Source organism: Gavialis gangeticus, unplaced genomic scaffold (genome assembly GCF_001723915.1).
Source record: "Gavialis gangeticus isolate Ggan-Ray unplaced genomic scaffold, GavGan_comp1, whole genome shotgun sequence".
In the NCBI taxonomy this organism is placed as follows: Eukaryota; Metazoa; Chordata; order Crocodylia; family Gavialidae; genus Gavialis; species Gavialis gangeticus.
Window position 1 is genome coordinate 6,188,769 of NW_017729024.1, and position 7,684 is coordinate 6,196,452.

Consider the following 7,684-nt stretch of genomic DNA (forward strand, 5'->3'; position numbering starts at 1 on the left):
GGGGGGGGGGGGGTTGCATCTTGGATAAACTTATCAGATAGTGGGGAGAGACATATTAGCTTTTTTCTTCCACAGTTACTTTAATTTACATTTCAATACATTTAAGTTCAGTAGCTAAAGAGGGATCAAGGGTGTTCTATTTTCTAGGAAAAGTACAGGAGATGGGGAAATTGTATAACAAAATAACAAAACTACAATAAAATGTGAACTGATATAGCAAGAAATACAGATGGCTATGGCAAGATTTTCCCCTGTAAATTTTCAAGAGCAGGTTAGACAGATACTTGACTGGAATGGTTCAGTCGGGGATGATCCTGACTTGAGCAGGAGGCTAGAGTAAAGGACCTCATGTGGTCCTTGCCTATAATCCTAAATGTTCTGTTTCACCTTGGTAGTTCTAAATAACGTGAGGTTTTTTTGTGGCAAACATTCTCACACAATCAAACTCACACTTCAAAAATAAAACTATCTTATTAAGTTCTCCATAGTGGGTCTTTTGGGCTAGTTTTGCTTGGCCACAGCCATCTTTAAGAGTAATATACATCACTAGACTATTGCCAGTTTGATAGATATATGCAAACACTAGCAAGCTATCTAGTAAGGTTGGAAAAACAAATTGGGGGTAGCGGGGGGCAGGTAAAAAATGCCTACCATTTTTTTTCCATTATTTATATACTTTCTTATGCCAGATATGTCCTTGAGTGCATTTATCATATCTACTGCAGGGAGAGAGAAATAAGCTACGTGAATTAGGAACAGACTTCATCTTGGTCTTTCTTTTAGATAAAACATGGCTTTTGGCAGCAAAAACATTTTGCAAAGTACTCATCACCCACAACTGAGATCTGACTTAAGTGAGCTCTGTCCCAATGAGCTAACTGAAAGGAGTAGCTACTCAGTACCTAACAGCTTCCAGCAGGAACAGCACAACATCCCCTGAGCAAGAATAAAATAAGCAATCACTGACAGCCTTCAAAGTGAAAGCTCTGTGGATTCACAGTTAACTAATTTAAATAGTAACCTATGTTGGTGGCACCACTGTGTGTTAATGGTACGTGAGTTCTAGTGATGTAAGAAAGGACCTGGCAGGACTGATTTTTTTTTTTCTTCTTTTTTTCTCCTGATATACATATCCTATTTTTGTTTGGTTGTTCTCTTCTTCTTTATTGTTTATTCTCCTATTTGCTCCTGCTGCACTATCCCGCTGTTCTTTAATCTATTTTCCCACTGTTATCTCTTTCTCCCCTTTCCCTTCTTCCCTTACTTTCTCCCTTCAGGTCAGGTACACTACACAGTCCTAGTGTAGCCAAAAGTCCAGGAAACCGCCTAACCATGGCAGTATGGAGGGTATAGTACCTCACATTTACCAGAGAGTCTTCTGCTACTGTGGCTAAATGGCTTCTGGTATCCACGGTAGGTCATTTTTAATGCATGTGGTGTATGCAGCAAGTGAGTAGAGGCACACTCATTTATCTACAGCATGCTTTCTAGTGCCACTCAGTACAGTATAGACCAGGGGCAGGAAAAGTTTGGCCTGCAGGTCGGCAGTGGACTCCATTTCCCAGTAGTCCCTGCCTGCATGGCTGGGGCCAGTCTCCATGGGGATCTCAGCCACACCTGTGCTGTGATACTGCAAGGCTGGGGTTGCCATGGAGACTGGCCTCAGCCAGGCTGGTAAGGCACATGGCAGGGGGATGAGCTGCTGGGACCTTGTGATGGGGGCAGCTTGATCTGGGGCCTGAGCACAGCCACAATCTGCAGCCTGCATGCTCCAGGCAGGGGCATGCAGGCAATGGCTTGTGGCTCGGCCCTGGCTCAGGACCATGCTGTCACCGCTGCAAGGAGCTGGGGCAGAGTCCAGCTGCTGGCTGGATCTGCCACTTTGCCCACCCCTGATACAGATATGCCATTGCTCTCTCTGATTTTTCTGCTCCTGTAATTGGTCCAAATCAATTTTCCACATCTCGCTAGGCTTCTGTTTGAGACTATACCTCATTCCTTCTTTTTGCCACTTTTTTTCCCCATCTCCTCCCAGCCCCTTAATCTAGTGGCTCTTTCCTACTTGATCTAGTGTACACAGCCACATCCTAGGCATGTAGCATGACCCTTGTGATTCTGTCAACCTCTTTGTTAAACTGATGCTTTGCTGATTTTGATGTTCAATCATCCTACCTCCGGCAAAGGGACTGGTCTCAAATAGAATCCTAAAAGGCAGCATTCTTGATCAACCCAAGCAGCAAGGAGGAAGCAATCTTTAGAGTCAAGTTGATCCATCCATTTGGATGCATTGACAAAGTCTGCTCTGGGGTGGTCAGAAAGATCTACCCATTTGACAACTGATTATGGTGGCATATAGCTAAAGTGTTTGTGGGGGGACCCTCAGAAGAACTTGAGCCAAACCACACAATGCTTTATAGGTTGCTATCAACACCTTTGTCTATACTTGAAAGCAAGTCACAGATACAAATAGGAAACCAGTATAATTTTTAGAGAAGTAGTGTAATAGATTTCCTGTGGTTAGCACCACCAGCTGTATTTGGCATCTTCTAAAGAATCTGAAAGGGTTGGTCCTTGTAGGATACATTGCAGTAATCCACTCTGGAGGTTACAAAAGCATAGATTTCTATAGCAAGGCACATATCAGAGGATAAGTAGTTACAATCATCTTACCCAGCAAAGCATTTTTAGTCCAGAGAAAAGAAGCACAGACAAGGGATTCAAAATCCACTGCAGAGGATACACAATAGCTGAGGCACTGACCAGGTCTAAAACAGAACACATGAGTAAAGAGTAGCTGCTCACAGGAAGCAAAGTAAATCCGGATTACCTCCAGTGAACAGTGGACTTATGGCTCTATTAAACTGGTACAAAACAATCTCGGAAGCAAACTCTCTCCAACAATACACCAGCCATGGAAAAGATAGAGAACCCTCAGAATCTGACTTGTGTAACAATAGGCAGAATCCAGCAAAAACAAAGGAATGGCATGAAAAGGCAGATAGATGGATACCATTGTGGAACTGTGAATTGAGACAAGTTTTCTTCCCAAGACCAATTCCTAGCTCAATTCAAGGAAGTACCTCTATCTCAATAGCAGCACAAAGTTCCCATCCTTTCTGTAGGGGTAGTAGCAAAAGGCTCTTACCAGAATGCATACCAAAAGAAACAAGATTATCTAGAGATATTTTAATGGGAACTAAGTACACAACTGTATGATACACCAAAATAGTTCTTACTCAATTACAGATATAAGGAGTAGTGGATATTAATAGCTACTTATGACTCTACCCTGCTCAAGATTCTATGCACCCTTAAATTCCTAGCATACTCAGTGGCATGAGAGCTCTCCTTGAACAAAAGTTGTGGGCTTGATGCAGAAACCACCTGGTGAAATTCTAAGGCCTCTGTTTACCAAAATGTCACACTAAGTGACAGTAAAGGACCCTCCCAGCCTTAAAAATCTGCAAATGTACATTTAAGGATGATAGAATCATAGAAAATGAGGGTTGGAAGGGACCCCAGGAGGTCATCTAGTCCAACCCCTGTTCAAAGCAGAACCATCCCTAACTAGCCCATCCCAGCCCAGGCAAAATTTTGTCTACCCAGGTCTTAAAAACCTCCAAGGATCAAGATTCTACAACCTCACTGGGTAACCTGTTCCAGCGCTTTACTACTCTCATGAGAGAATTCTTCTTAGTATCAAACCTAAACTCCCAACTCCCCTAACTGCAACTTTAGACCATTGCTCCTTGTACTGTCACCTGCCACCACTGAGAACGGTCTAATTCCATCCTCTCTGGAACCCCACTTCAAGTAGCTGAAGGCTGCTATTAAATCCCCTCTCAGTCTTCTGTTCTCCAGATTAAATAAACCCAGTCCCCTCAGCCTCTACTCAGAAGTCATGTGCCCCAGCCCTCTAGCCATTTTTGTTGCCCTCCGCTGCACACTCTCCAATTTGTCCACATCCTTTCTGTAGTGGGGGGGGGGGGGCAAAACTAGACAATACTGCAGATGTGGCCTCACCAGTGCAGAATAGAGGCAAATAATCACTTCCCTGGATCTGCTAGAAATGTTCACAGTAAATGTAGCCCAGTATGCCGTTAGCCGCCTTTGCAACAAAGGCACACTGCTGGCTCATTCCACTTATTGTCCAATATAATCCCAGGTCCTGTTCTGCAGAGCTGTTGCTTAGCTGGTTGATCCCCAACCTGTACCGCGGTGTGTATATGGGGTTGTTCTGACTTAAGCGCAGAACCCTGCACTTGTCCTTATTGAACCTTGTGAATCTGGAGGATTGAGAGAGACCTGGACAAATTGGACGATTGGACCAAAAGAAATCTCATGGGGTTCAATAAGGACTTCTTTTGGTCCAATCCTCCAATTTGTCCAGGTCTCTCTCAATCCTCCAGATTCATGAGGTTCAATAAGGACAAGTGCAGGGTCCTGCACTACTACTCCCTCCAGCTTGGTGTTATCTGCAAACTTGCTGAGTGTGCACTCCATTCCATCTTCCAGGCCATTGATTAATTATGCCCATGTGGGAGTGAAATAGCTATTGTCTATAATAAAAGCTAACCTGTTCCACCATGTGAAAGTTTTAAAACTAGTAACTTCCATCCATATTAATGTAAAATTAACTATAAAAACCATATGCATCACTAGGATAGCCGCACACAGATTATTTGGTTATACCTTACACGTAGTCATAGGCAAATGATGCCCAATCTTCAGCTCCACAGGGCTGTCATCCCATGGGTCCAGAAATTTTGTAGCAGGGGAGCACTAGCTGCACAAATTGCCAAGGCTCTGGAAACATCTTTGGAAGCTGTGGCAATTCACACCATCACCCTTCCTTGGCTGCCAAATTTCCGGACCCTTGGGGAGCCCCATGAACCAGATGACATAGACCGGCATGTGGGGAGGCTCCATGGCCAGATGAGGTATGTAGGGTTGGGTCAGCATGCAGGGTTGCTCCATGGCCAGACAGGGCATGTGGGGTAGCTCTGTGGCTGTACTGAGTGCACAGGGGTGCACCCCTGGACAAACTTCATGCACCAAACCCACACTCTATCTGGCTCACGGGATCCAGTCCAGGATGAACCATGCTACTACTTTTCCTGCCTGCAAGGCCAGAAAGTTGATCACCACTGCCATAGACTGTAGAGCTTTAAAACTAAACTATTACACAAAGTAGATAGAGAGCAATATTTCAAATGCCCAAAATAGCAACCAGGATGGGCTCACATCTGAAACACTTTTCTGTATATCATATATTCAGGCAACTGAGGATCTGATCTTTTGGGCTGTGTGTACCTCCACTTGCAAACAGTGGGGATCAGTGCAAGTGAATGGGTTCACCTATAAGGTTCTTTTGACAGAATCTGCATCGGCTGGTTTCTAATAAGGTTAGTATAGCAATTACTGGCTTGAACTCCACTGCTGCTAAAGATTTCATTGGGCGTAGGGTGTGATTTAAATATCCTCATAACAGTATTATAACTTTTTCATAGATAAATAGTGAATAGAGGAATGCCTTTGCTTTATATGGCTTATTGATTTGGAAATGGCTAGATTTCTACATGTAGTTTCTCCTTACCAAACTGCTTTTTCTCCTGCTCTTAAATATCCAGACCATCTTTGAAGGTATGTGAAAGACATAAACAGCACAATTTTGCTGAGATTGAAGTTGAGCTGTTTTACAAAATGTGCAGAGAATGGTATTTGGCAGTTTTAACCTTTTTACATCTTCAGAATGCTGAACAAATATTGGCTAAATCTCTTAAAAAGGGGAGAGGTCCTTCTAGGCTGAACCTCTAGGTGGGTTGGTTTTAATTTTATATAAATCCATAAAGACCTGGTTTTTCCTCAGCATTGCAAAACTCTTAAGTCTAGTAGCTAGAATAATCTAGAGGCTGGAATAGTTAGTTGAATAAACACTTACAGCTTTTTGGCTGCAATGTTTCTGGAAGCAGAGGTAAAATTACACTTCAATTTTTTTTCTATAATATATCGAAGTAAGAATCCATTACAACAGGGAAAGAGTTTTCCCATCCTTAACTTCATTTTTATTTAGGTATGTCAAATTCTACAAATCTCCTATATGGTTTTCCAAGTCTGTCCAAAAAAACGTGTAAACAAAACAAAACAAAACAAATGAACCAGCACTTTCATAAATGTGGCTTGTCCTCAAAGACTTCATTCTCCATTAAGTAATATCAAGACAGAAGTTAATACATGTGCCTCCTTACATTATGTCTTATTGTTTGTTTGCTCTTCCCAGTTGTTTGACTGGAGTATACATGTTATATTTTAACAGATGGGCTGAGTGGCTAGCTGTTGGGCTGTAAACCAGCAGTGTGAAGTTTGTACTGAGCGGTGTTGAACCAAGTGCATGTAAAGTTCATGGGCACAGGCTCAGATGCACACTCCTTCCCAGAGGAAGATGCAACATCTAATACAGATAGCTAGCCTGCCTCTCTCCTACCTAGTGTCCAGAGGAAGTTCAAGACTGAGTTTTCCACATATTCCTTACACATATCACAACCTCTTCCCTCTAATAACCCAGATTCTTATTTTATAACGCTCCTGGCAGTTTGTGTTGATCTCCATAACTGTTATAAAATGATGTCCGTTCAAAGAAATCAATGCATATTAGTTCTAAAACAGAGCGTGCGCATGTATTTCATCACATAAATACTGCCCGCATGTACAAAAAAAAATCAGAAATTGAACTGAATGGTGTGATTATTATAGCCATATTTTCAGTATATAAAGAAGCCACCGTCTCGGCTCTCTCCGTCTTAGGGGAAAGCAGCTACATCAGTAAGAGTTAGGGATGCTGCATGAGCCTTAACCTCCAGTGCTCTAGCTCTCGTCAGTCGGTACTGCGATGTCCAATGGTTCCATGCTATAGGTTTATGGGCTTTTTAAAAAAATAATGTGAATGGATCACCACGCCTGCATGTCAGGTGTCATACCTACACGTGCACGTGCGTGTGCGTGTGGTATTGCTACAGAGGCCATGTATGCCAATCATCTCTGGTTCACAACCTGAGGTCTATTCAAATAGTTCCCCTTGTCTTTAAAAAAAAAAAAATCTATGAGTTAGGGAAGGTAATCAACTGGGCGGACAAGGAAGGGGACTCGCTGGTCCAGAATCCTTCCCACTGTTGCCTTGGTGGAGCGCAGAACCGGGCTCTCTAATGAATAAAGAATTTTTTTAAAAGCTTCTTGTTCCAAGTAGCGACAGGGACAGAAGTTCAACTTTCATCCTTCGGTGGCGGACGCCGGTCATGGCCGCTGTCCCAGGGCAGCACCTGAACCGCAGCCGAGCGGCTCCCAGGCAAAGGGACGCAAGGAAACAAAGTCCTGCCCCGCGGGGAGGCGGGGAGCAGGGGCAGTTTTCCTGCTCATCGTGCTCCTGGGGGAGGCGGGGGCTTGTAATGGCACGCTCAAGTTTTAGGGCGAGAGACGCATCTTCCAGGGGGAAGTTCAGCCTCGCCGGAGGGAGCCCCCCAGGCGGGCAGAGGGCCGTTTTCTGCCCCCCAGCCCCGGCGCAGGCAGAGCCCAGGCAGGAGAGGGGCAACTTACCCTCCTCGGGCAGCTCCCGGCGCCTTCAACTTCTGCCCCCGACCGCTGCTGGCCGGGACGCCGCGCCGCGGGGCATGCTGCGGGCGGGCGGGCG

General features: G+C 44.3%; 1 protein-coding gene across 2 annotated transcripts in view; it reads right to left on the reverse strand.

Annotated features, from left to right (window-relative positions):
• Positions 1-7,678, reverse strand: part of MARCH3 (membrane associated ring-CH-type finger 3) — a 139,178-nt gene extending 131,500 nt beyond the window's left edge. For both annotated transcript variants that reach the window (XM_019516853.1, XM_019516851.1), the window contains exon 1: positions 7,591-7,678. The gene's annotated coding sequence lies outside the window, so the exon portion shown is untranslated. The remainder of the gene's footprint in view (positions 1-7,590) is intronic.
• Positions 7,679-7,684: the final 6 nt, after the last annotated feature.